The sequence below is a fragment of the Heterodontus francisci genome, chromosome 6 (genome assembly GCF_036365525.1).
Source record: "Heterodontus francisci isolate sHetFra1 chromosome 6, sHetFra1.hap1, whole genome shotgun sequence".
NCBI classification, from domain to species: Eukaryota; Metazoa; Chordata; class Chondrichthyes; order Heterodontiformes; family Heterodontidae; genus Heterodontus; species Heterodontus francisci.
The window spans coordinates 153,055,870-153,068,622 of NC_090376.1; the positions used below are offsets into that span (position 1 = coordinate 153,055,870).

General features: G+C 46.2%; 1 protein-coding gene across 4 annotated transcripts in view; it reads right to left on the minus strand.

The window, feature by feature from the left end:
- LOC137371555 (dTDP-D-glucose 4,6-dehydratase-like) overlaps positions 1–12,753 on the minus strand; it is a 98,923-nt gene that overhangs the window by 22,538 nt on the left and 63,632 nt on the right. The window lies entirely within an intron of this gene.

The window sequence follows — 12,753 nt, forward strand, 5'->3', positions numbered from 1 at the left end:
CTGTCTACATACTGTGTCAGAAAACCCTCCTGCACACACTGGACAAAAACTGACCCATCTAAAGTACTCGAACTATAGTATTTCCAGTCGATATTTGGAAAGTTAAAGTCCCCCATAACAACTACCCTGTTACTCTCGCCCCTGTCGAGAATCATCTTCGCTATCCTTTCCTCTACATCTCTGGAACTATTTGGAGGTCTATAAAAGACTCCCAACAGGGTGACCTCACCTCTCCTGTTTCTAACCTCGGCCCATACTACCTCAGTAGACGAGTCCTCAAACGTCCTTTCTGTCGCTGTAATACTCTCCTTGATTAACAATGCCACACCCCTCCCCCTCTTTTACCATCTTCTCTGTTCTTACTGAAACATCTAAATCCCGGAACCTGCAACATCCATTCCTGCCCCTGCTCTACTCATGCCTCCGAAATGGCCACTACATCGAGATCCCAGGTACCAACCCATGCTGCAAGCTCACCCACCTTATTCCGGATGCTCCTGGCGTTGAAGTAGACACACTTTAAACCAGGTTCTTGCTTGCCAGTGCCCTCTTGCGTCCTTGTAACCTTATCCCTGACCTCACTACTCTCAACATCCTGTACTCTGTCACTACATTTTAGGTTCCCATTCCCCTGCTGAATTAGTTTAAACCCCCCCGAAGAGCACTAGCAAATCTCCCCCCCCAAGGATATTGGTACCCCTCTGGCTCAGGTCAAATCCTTGCTGCTGTGCAGCACACAGCAAACTATGATTATCCTGCAGACCCTCACTGACGAGTACTGAAGGGCGCCTCCAAACCTGGCCAGGCACCTGAAGTGAAAATTAATGATGCTGATGCCTTGCTCAATGATATATCAGTTTGTTATATGATGATTGTTGTAGCCTTCCGGGTGTCAACTGGTACGATTCTGCACAGCTGTCATCAGCCAGGTTTGAAGATTTAAAAAAAAAAAATTATTCACAGTATTTAGAGATTGCTGGTAAGCCCAGCATTTATTGTCCATGTCTAATTGCCCTTGAGAAGGTGGTGAGCCACTTTCTTGAATACAACTGAATGGCTTGCTAGGCCATTTCAGGGCAGTTAAGAGCTCAACGCATTGCTTTAGGTTTGGAGTTACAGATAGGCTAGACTGGGTAAGGACAGCAGATTTCCTTCTCTAACGGACGTTAGTGAATCAGATGGGTTTTCACAACAATTCAATCAATATGCTACGTTGTCGCCTAGCAGTCAGATCCCAGAGAATATAGCACAACATACATTTTTTTGTGGTTGCACACCAGCTGCACATTGATGGTAGGAAATTCCTTACAGTTGATGAATGCTAATCTGGGGGTGCTCAGATTGCCATGTGTGTGCAGTTGATGCCACCCATATCTGTGGGAAGCTAGCCATAGACATAAATCCAGGTGCCTGCTTATTCTAGCTATCACCATTACCACAAGACAAGTTTATATTTCTTCCTGGCAAACAATCTGTCCATCATCTGCTTTATGCATTTATGTGTAGGCGACTGCGAGGCTCTCACTATGTCTCTGCTAGCGCCTTGGAAGGAACTGGAGGCAAGACCTTGAGGGTCGTGGCCGTGGCAACTTTCACAGCGACTGGTAATGTGTAGCTGTCAGGTCCAGTAGACTTTCTAAGTGATTTCTGCAACTACCTGACTTGACAATCTCAGCCTTTCGAATCACCACTGCTCCGTCAGATCAAGGAAGCTGAGCCTCTGTCTGTCGGTCTCATTAGGTGGGAGGTGCCTCCTGTGAACTCGACCCCTCTGTTGATCCTTTCTCTGATGACCACCTACAGATTTCTCAATGGCAGACCACTACTGCTGCTGGTCCTCATTTTAGAGTCATAGAGTCATCTACGGTACAGAAGGAAGCCATTCCGCCCATTGAGTCCGTGCCGGCTCTCCATGGAGCTATCCAGTCAGTTCCATTCCCCGGCTTGATCCCCGTAGCCCTGTAAGTTTATTTCCTTCAAGTAGTCATCTAATTTCCTTTTGAAGTCATTGACTGTCTCTGCTTCCACTACCCTTGTGGGTAGCAAGTCCCAGGTCATTACCACCCGCTGCTTGAAACATTATTCAACCACTTACTATGACTCGCTGTTTCCTGTCCTTTAGCCAACTTTGTTTGTGAATCCACTTGGACACTGGCCCTCCTATTCCATGAGCCTCAATTTTGTTATCAAAACATCTTATCAAACAGTTCCTTAAAATCCATACAAACAAACATTGTACCACATTCGCTTAATCAACCTTCTCTGTTACTTCATCAAAAAATTCAATTGGATTAATCTGGCATGATCTGCATTTTACAAATCCATATTGGCTATCCTCAATTACCTCGAAACTCTCCAAGTGTCTGTTGATTTGTTTCCTGATTGTTGTTTCCAAAACCTTACCCACCATTGATGTTAAACTAACTGACTTGTAGTTGCTAGGACTGTGCTTACAACCTTTCTCGAATAAGGATGTCACATTTGCCATTCTCCAATTTTCTGGCACCTCCCTCGTATCCAGGGAAGACTGGACGATTATGACAAGTCATTCCACAATCCCCACCCCCAATTTCCTTGCAACATGGGATGTAAGCCTTTCGGACCAGGTGACTGACTTATTTACTCTAAGCATAGCCAGCCTTTTCAGTACCTACCCCTCTCAATTTTTAGCCATATCATTGCCTCTACTCTCTCCACTTCTACTGATATTTTGTCAGATTCCACTTCCTTAGTGAACACCGATACAAAGTAGACATTAAATATATTAGCTTTGCCCCATGCCTCTAAGCATATATTACCCTTTTTGTCCCTAATAGGCTTCACTCCACTTCTCACTACATCCTTACTATTTACAAGCCAGATGATGATTTTTGGATTTCCTTTTATGTTGACTGCCATTCTATTCTCATATTCTCTCTTTGCCAGTCTCCTTTTTCTCTTCAGCTCCCATCTCAACTTATTATGTTTGGTCTGGTTCTCACTTGAAGAATTCACCTGATGTGCATCATACACCTTCTTTGTTTCATCATAATCTCTATCCACCGTGAGCTGGATGGCGACCACGAGCACAGTGTCAGCCTGGATGACGCCGACATCGAGGAGGCCGTGCAGGCTGTGGGCTGGCCCGCTCGCTAGGGTCGCGACCCCCTCCAGACCCTCCCCCCCTCGCACTACCTTCCCCCCTCGCACCCCCTTCCCCCACATCCTCCTTCCTTGCACCCCCTTCCCCCTTATCCCCACTTCCCTCTCCCTCCATGAATTTGCACAGTTCACTTGTTAGGGCCCCTGCTCAGGGATAGGAGCTAACAACCCCACTGCATTGTGGGCGTATCAGGAGAGACCAAGGCGAAAGGAGTAAACCCTAACAGAAAATCTGGAGCGGAACCCCGAAGGCGGTCATGTGTCACCTTTGGCATGTTTCCGGCAGTTCCTGCAGCCCCAAACATCATGCTATGCACTCCTTTGGACCCCACGAGGAAGGCCGAGAGGGGGTTTTGACGCTTGGGCAACTCACAACCTCCATACATCCGCCCAGGCATGCGCCATGGAGAGGTCACTCCATAGTCGCATCACAGTGACCAAAACAACACGGAAGGCAGCAGTTATGGGTTATAAGTCCAGCTCAACTGGCGTAGAGATTGGGGGGGCATGGGTTGCCTTTGTCGGTGGGAGAGGTCATTGCATCTCACTGGACAGCTACCGCCCGCTACAAACCAGGCAGCCACAGAACACAAAAGTCCAAGTGTATCAAACCTGTGTCCTCAGTACCTTGCTCTACGACAGCAAGGCCTGGACAACGTACGTCAGCTAAGAGCGATGTCTCAACTCATTCCATCTTCGCTGCCTCCGGAGAATCCTTGGCATCAGGTGGCAGGACCGTATCTCCAAAGCAGAAGTCCTCAAGGCGGCCAACATCCCCAGCATATACACCCTACTGAGCCAGCGGCGCTTGAGATGGCTTGGCCATGTGAGCCGCATGGAAGATGGCAGTATCCCCAAGTACACATTGTACAGCGAGCTCGTCACTGGTATCAGACCCACCGGCTGTCCAGTGATAGCCAGAGCTGGCGGACAGCCATAAAGGCGGTGCTAAAGAGTGTCTAGTCGAAGAGACTTAGCAGTTGGCAGGAAAAAGGACAGAAGCGCAAGGAGAGAGCCAACAACCAATTTTATCTGCAGCACCTGTAGACAAGTCTGTCACTCTAGAATTGGCCTTTATAGCCACCCCAGGCGCTGCTTCACAAACCACTGACCACCTCTAGGCACTTACCCATTGTCTCTCGAGACAAGGAGGCCAAAGAAGAAGAATCTCTATCTCCTCATCATCCAAGGAGTCCTGTTTTTGGTTCCGTTACCTTTAGCCCTTGTTGGAAGGTACCTAAAGTATCTTTTCCTTAAAGATAACCCATTGATCTGATATAGCTCTTTCTGTTAGTCTTTGGTTCCATTCTACCCTGGCTAGATCCCTTTTCATCACGTTGAAATTAGTCCTCTTCCAATTTCGACATTCTACCTTATTTCATTCCTTGGATTACTAGTCTAAACCTTATGATAATTTGATCCCTCTTCCCCACAGACACTTTGCCGAACTAATTTCCCAGCACCGAATCCAGCAATGCCTCCTTTCAGTTGAGCTGAGAACATACTAATCAAGGAAGTCCTCTTGAACACATTTCAGAGATTCCTCCCCATCCTTACCCTTTACTCTAAAATTATCCCAATTGATATTTGGGTAATTGGGATAATTTTGGAGTAAAGGGTAAGGATGGGGAGGAATTGATTTAATTGATATTTGGGTAATTAAAGCCCCCAATGTCACCACTCCACAGTTCTTGCACATCTCTGTGATTTCTCTGTAGATTTGATCCTCTAGCTCTCTGTCTCACTATTTGGAGGCTTATAGAATACCCCTACTCGTGTGATCATATCCTTTTTGCTTCTCAACTCTAACCGAATGGATTCTGTCCTTGCACCTTTAATGACAGCATCCCTTTCCAATGCTACAATGTCTTCCCTAAATAGTCCTGCCACCCCACCTCTCTTTTTTCCTTCAAGTGAAAGGGAGGGAAGTGGGGAAAGAGAACAAAGGGGAAGCTGTTTGATTGGGGAGAGGGAGATTAAATAACAAAGCAGTCCTGGGACAAAGGCAAAGAGAGTGTGTTAATGCTTGTGGTGAAACACAAAGCATTAGTCCAGAGAGAGTGTTAATAGCAGAATAATGAGCAGCTCTGACTGCTAAGGTGTTGCAATGAGTACCCGCATGGGTCCTAGTATTGCCTGTCTTTTTGTGGGATATGTCGAACATTCCTTATTCCAGTCCTACTCAGGCCCCCTTCCCCAACTCTTTTTCTGGTACATTGATGACTGTATCAGTGCCGTTTCCTGCTCCCGCCCCGAACAGCTTTGTTATTTAATCACCCTCTGCCCTGTCAAACACCTTCCCCTTTGTTTTTTCCCCCACCCCCCCTCCCCCTCCCCTTCACTTGCTTAAAACCTAATTGTTTTCTAATCTTTGCCAGTTCTGATGAAAGGTCACAGACCTGAAACGTTAACTTTGCTTCCAGGAACATAGGGACATAGGAAGATAGGAACAGGAGTAGGCCATTCAACCCCTCGAGCCTGTCCCGCCATTCAATGAGATCATGGTTGATCCGCGGCCAAACTCCATATACTTGCCTTTGGCCCATATCCCTTAATATCTTTGCTGAACAAAAATCTATCTCAGATTTAAAATTAACAACTGTTATAGCTTCAACTGCTGTTTGTGGGAGTTCAAAACCTCTACCATACTCTGCGTGAAGAAGTGCTCCTTACATCTCTCCTGAACGGTCTGGCCCTAATTTTTAGACTATGCCCCCTAGTTTTAGAATCTCCAACCAGTGGAAATTGTTTATCTTTATCTAGCCTGTCTTTTCCTGTTAATACCTTGAAGACTTCACTCAGATCACCCCTTAACCTTCTAAATTCTAGTGAAAACCGGCCTAATTTGTGTAATCTCTCCTCGTAACTTAACCCTTGTAGTCCAGGTATCATTCTGTAAACCTACATTGCACTCCCCCCAAGGCCAACATATCTTTCCTAAGGTGTGGTGCCCAGAACTGCTCACAGTACTCCAAGTGGGGTCTAACCGGGGTTTTGTACAGCTGCAGCATAACCTCTGTCTTTATATTCCAATCCTCTGGATATAAAGGCTAGCATTCCATTAGCCTTTTTGATTATTTTCTGCAATTGCTCATGGCATTTTAAAGATCTATGCACCTGAACCCCCAAGTCTCTTTGGACAGCCACTGTACTTAACCTCTTACCATTTAGAAAGTACCCTGCTCTATCCTTTTTTGGTCCAAAATGGATAACCTCACACTTGCCCGCATTGAAATACATCTGCCACAGTTCTGCCCACTCACCAAGTCTGTCAATATATATCTCTTTGTAATTTTATGCTATCATCTAGACTGTCTACAATGCCGTCTAACTTTGTATCATCAGCAAATATGGATATATGACTTACTATGCCATCATCCAAGTCGTTCATGAATAATGTGAATAATTGAGGCCCCAACACAGATCCCTGTGGGACACCACTACTTACATCCTGCCAATCGGAGTACTTACCCATTATCCCCACTCTCAATCGCCTACCACTCAACCAACTTTCTAACCATGTCAATAATTTGCCCTCAACTCCATGGGCTTATACCTTAGTTAACAGTCTCTTCTGTGAGACTTCTGGAAGCCTATATAAATAACATCCATGGACACTCCCCTGTCCACTACCTTAGTCACCTCTTCAAAATTCAACGAGATTTGTCAGGCATGACCTTCCCATCATTGATCCATGCTGGCTGTCCCTGATTAACTGAAATTTTTCTAGGTGTTCAGTCACCCTATCCTTGATTATAGACCCCAGCAACTTGCCCATCACAGATTTCAGGCTAACTGGTCTGTAATTTCCTTGGTTTCCCCTTTCACCCTTCTTAAAAAGTGGAGTGACATGTGCAACTTTCCAATCCAGAGGGACCACTCCTGAATCTAGGGAACTCTGAAAGACTATAGTTAGGGTATCTACAATGTGCTCGCCTACTTCCCTTAACACCCTCGGATGGAAACCGTCAGGTCCTGGGAATTTCTCACTCTTCAGTTCCATTAATTTCCTTGCTACTGATGATTTACTTACGTTAATTGTATTAAGTCCCTGTCCCCTATCGGCTATTAATTTTTTGGGGACTTTCGGCAAGTTATCCTCCTTTTCAACTGTAAATACTGAGGCAAAGTAATTGTTCAACATGTCTGCCATTTCCCCATTATCAATGACAATATCTCCAGTTTCAGCTTTTAGTGGGCTTACATTGCTCTTGACCACCCGTTTTCCCTTTATGTAACTAAAACATTTCTTCTTATTGATTTTGATGTCCCTTGCAAGTTTCCTTTCATAATCTCTTTTAGTAGCTCTTATAAGCTGCTTTGTGACCCTTTGCTGGTCTTTGTATTGATCCCATTCGGCTGGATATGTACTGTGTTTTGCATTTTTGTAAGCCATTTCTTTTTGTTTTATGCTATCCCTAATCTCTTTAGTTGTCGTGGCTGTTTTTTTCTGTGAAGTGGAGCTTTTTCCTCTCAGGGGGTATATACTCACTCTGTATTTCGTTAAATGTTTCTTTAAATATTCTCCACTGTTCTTCAGTCGTTTGACCCATTAACAGATCTACTCAGTTTACCGTGGACAGTCTCTGTCTCATCCCGGTAAAGTCAGCCTTACCCCAGTCTAAAATTCTAGTGGCTGATTTGTTCTTTTCACTTTCAAACACTACCTTGAATTCAATCATGTTGTGATCACTATTTGATAAATGTTCACGCACAGTTAGGCTATTAATTAAATTTGGCTCATTACTCATAACTAAATCTAATATTGCCTATCCCCTTGTTACATCTGGGACATATTGCTGTAGGAAACTATCCCGGACACATTCCAGAAATTCACTACCTTTCTGACACGTGCTAGTCTGCCTCTCCCAATCTATATGTAAGTTAAAATTCCCCATTAATACTACTCTGCCTTTGTTACACACTTGCTTAATTTGTGCATTTATACAATCTAACACCTCAGAACTGCAACCAACTCTCTCCACAGATGCTGCCAGACCTGCTGGGCAATTCCAGCATTTTTTGTTTTTATTTCAGATTTCCAGCATCTGCAGTACTTTTCTTTTGTTCCCTTTTTTCCTTCTCTATCTTTGCTGAACACTTTATATCTTTGTATGTTAAGCACCCAGTCCTTGCCATTTTCAAGCCACATTTCCATTAGTGCCACTACATCATATTCTCATACTGCTGCTTGTGCTTGTAGCTCACCAACCTTATTCACAACACTTTGTGAGTTGGCACAAATGCATTGTAATCCTGTCTTTACATTCTTTGTAGTCCTCCTCAGTCCACTCTCATCTAATACTACACTACTCCCTTCTCTAGTCCCGCCTAACACTCTCACATTATGCACCTCATTCCTCTTTTGTACTTCTATATGTTGGTGACCATCCCCCTGCCAATTTAGTTTAAACCTTCCCCACCCACATCAGTGAATCTCCCAGCAAGGACACTGGTCCCAGGCCTGCTGAGATGCAATCCGTCTCTTTTGCATAGATGCCTTCTCCCCCAGAACTGGTCTCAATGCCTTAAGGATCTGAAGCCCTCCCTCCTGAACCATGCTTCAAGCCATGCATTAATCCTTCCTATTTCTACTCTCGCTAGGGCGTGGCACTGGGAGTAATCCAGAGAGTACTACCTTCGAGGTCCTACTCTTGAACCTCCACCCTAACTATTGAAAATCTGGCCATAGGACCTCAATACCTGCCCTTGTTATGGTGTTGGTACCAACATGTACCACAACTTCTTTCTCACTCCCTTCCCCTGCAGAATATCCTGCACCCTCTGCATGATGTCCTTTACTCTGGCACCAGGGAGGCAACACACCATGTAGAAATCACGATAACAGTTACAGAAATGCCTATCTGTCCCCTGACTATGGAGTCACCAATTACAAACTGCATTTTTACACTTTGCTGCTCTCTCCATTGGTGCCATGGTCTGGACTGCACTCCTTCAAGGTGCCATCACTCCCAGCAGTCTCTAAAGCTGAGTACCAGTTTGAGAGAGGCACACACCCTGAAGACTACTGCACTTCCTGCCTCTTCATACTCTTCCGGATGGCCACCCATTTACTATCCTGAACTCCTACTGCTTGTGGGGTGAGCGCCTCCGGGAATTAAGATCCAGGCAACACTCCTGCTCCCTGATGTGCCACAGTGATGCCAGCTGCCCCTCAAGCTTGGAAATCCTGAGCTCCAGCTGAAGCAGCAGTAGACACTTCCTACACACGTGGTCAGCCAGGATACATGAAGTGTCCTGAAGTTCCGACATGGCTCAGGAATTGCAAGCAACATGTCGCAGCAGCCCATCCATGATGCAATCAAAACAAATCCCTCTATTCTCTTTTTAAACAATCTAATTCCTACCCTGTTTAAACTATCCATTTTAATTAACACCTGCTCTGTGCTTATACTCTTATTACAACACTTACTGATCCACTACCCCAATTGAACATTTTTAATTTCCTAGCTCGTAATTTGAAACAATACCCTCCCTGCTGGTCTCTCGCTCCTTTAAACTTCCTGCTGGTCCCGCTCTCTCTCGCTTTTTTAAACTCCGCGCTGACCTTGCTCTACCGCCGTTCTTTACAACTTCCTGCTGGTCTCGTGCTCTTCAGCTGTACCACTGTTCTTTTAAACTTCCCGCTGGTCTCCCTCTCTCTCACTCTACTGCTGCTCTTTTAAACTTCCCGCTGGTCTCCCTCTCTCTCACTCTACTGCTGCTCTTTTAAACTTCCCGCTGGTCTCCCTCTCTCTCACTCTACTGCTGCTCTTTTAAACTTCCCACTGGTCTCCCTCTCTCTCACTCTACTGCTGCTCTTTTCAATGTCCCGCTGGTCTCCCTCTCTCTCACTCTACTGCTGCTCTTTTCAACGTCCCGCTGGTCTCCCTCTCTCTCACTCTACTGCTGCTCTTTTAAACTTCCCACTGGTCTCCCTCTCTCTCACTCTACTGCTGCTCTTTTCAACGTCCCGCTGGTCTCCCTCTTTCTCACTCTACTGCTGCTCTTTTAAACTTCCCGCTGGTCTCCCTCTCTCTCACTCTACTGCTGCTCTTTTAAACTTCCCACTGGTCTCCCTCTCTCTCACTCTACTGCTGCTCTTTTAAACTTCCCACTGGTCTCCCTCTCTCTTGCTTTACCACCACTCTTTTAGACTCCCTGCTGGTCTCGTTCTCTCTCGCTCTACTGTTGTTCTTTCAGCCTTCCCACTGGTCTCACTCTGTCTCGCTCTCTCCACCACCACTCTTTTAAACTCCCCGCTGATCTCACTCTCCCACCACTCTTTTGAACTATCCGCTGGTCTCGCTCTCTCTCGCTCTACCACCGCACTTTTAGACATCCTGCTGGTCTCGCTTTGTGTCGCTCTCTCTCGCTCTACCGCCACTCTTCTAAACTTTCCACTGGTTTCGCTCTCAGTTTCTCCCTGTTGTGAATGTTTCTTCAAACCATGTAACTGGTTAAAACATTTCTCCCTTTATATTAAAGGCCAATGATATTCAGCTCCTGATTATTTGAGTGAAACTTTCAGATTTTGACGTGATGCTTGGTCTGAGTTCTCTGTCCGAAAATCCTCCTGTTGATACCCTGACTGGCCGACTCAGGTTCCAGCCCTCAAACACTGTGACTGGTTACAGAACACCCTGCTCCCTTGATCCTCCAGCCTCTGTGCTTCTTCCCATTGATTCCCAGGACAATCAATCAACACTTGCCAACATTATCCTGCTAGTTGAAGCTCAGGGGCTCAGAGGAAGAAAACAAATGAGGCCATGAATTAATATGACTTCAGTAAAGCATCCCATAAGGAAAAGCCTCCTCAAGTCCAATCCAAAGCAGCCATGGTACCACCCATCATGAGGCTCTCCGTCTGAACAACTCAAAACTCTCCAAATCACTCTTTCACACTAGGTACTCTCACCGAACCATGTCCCAAAGGGAACTGAGAAAGCAGCTTTGAGCTCTGAACCTTTATTCAGATTGAGCCTCCTGACCGTTAAACACCCCAATAAAGCGCCATTCAGTCTCACCTCAGTTGCAATGCCATGGGTCTGGTGAGAAAGCAATTGAGGTGATTAAAAAGGCAACTAAGAGCCTTTTTAATCATGAATTCCTTCTTTTCCAACAGCACACAGCTTCCATGCTGTGGTTTGCACTTCACCAGGGTCACTGAGGTGAGTGCACAGTGGGAAGAGCCTTTTCAGTGAAACTGACAAGCTGGGAAGGTTTTGATCAGTTATGCTGAGGTTCTACAGCCATGGACATTGAGAGACTGCTGTTTAAAGCACTTCTTCTTTCACTGCTTGACAGATGAGAGTCAACCTCTCGGAAGGCACTTAGCTGTCTAGCACTTCATTCACCTTCAGCTGCATTCCCCTGCTGCCAGCCTTCAACATGGCATGGGAGCAGATTATGCAGCTCTACCTTCTACCTCTGCTGAGGAGAAACAGCAGAAGCCACATCACCACCATATCAGTAGCAGGAGCAACACCAGCAGCACGTGGCTTCTCCTCGACTGCATGCCCTACCACAGGGAAGATGGATGGATACCAAAATCCAGCTGGAAGGAGGCGAGACTCCCAGCACAGGGTCTACAGGCACAGGATCAACTCTTTCGAAATGTCTGAGCGCCAGTGCCTCAGGAGGCTCAGGCTCCCAAGGCAGGTCGCTTCTAACATCTCCAGCCTCCTGGAACAAGACCTCCTTCCCAGTGTAGAAGGTGGGCATGCATTGCCAAGGCCAACAAGACGTCTGTCACTGGAAGGCCAACTCCCACTTGCCTGTCCCCCAACCAGGTCTCTGCCTCTTATGTGTGCTCTCTTCTCCTGCAAGGAGAGAAAGCAGAGAGGTGTGAGCGTTTGTAATGGCTTGTGTGGAGAGGAGGGAAGGACAGCATTCCTGAACAGTCACTGTGAGGCATGGTGTGAGAGGGCAATAGGCTGAGGGTGAATGTTGGCTGGTGAATGTGAGATGCCTGCAGAGAGAGGAATGAGTGGAGCAACAACATGTCTTGACGTGAGATGTGCTGTGCAGGAGAATACTGGGCAAGTCAGAGTGTGAGACTTGGCATCTGAAAGTGTTATGCCACTCACCTGTCATGCCCTCCGAGCTCCTGGATCCTCTTTGTGAACTGTCTCCAGGTTGGAGGGAGCAGACTCTTGCTGCTGTCTTCCTTGCCCACGGCTATTCACACCAGCTTGGTTGGAGAGGTTATCCTTGGGAGAGCTCATCTCACTGCAGCCCGTCAAATCCCACAGCAGGAGGAGGCGGTGGCATCGTGGTAATATCATTGGATGAGCAATCCAGAGGCCCAGTTGGTGAAATTTGAATTCAATTAACAAAAATCTGGAATTAAAAGCTAGTCTAATTGTGATCATGAAACCATTGCTGAGCCTTGTAAAAAACCACCCAGTTTACTAATGTCCTTTAGGGAAGGAAATCTGCCGTCCTTAGCTGGTCTGGCCTATATGTGGCTCCAGACCTACAACAATGTGGTTGACTCTTAAATGCCCTCTGAAATGGCCTAGCAGGCCACTCAGTTCAAGGGCAATTAGGGATGGGCAATAAATGTTGGTCTAGCCAACGATGCCCACATCCCATGAATAAATAATATAA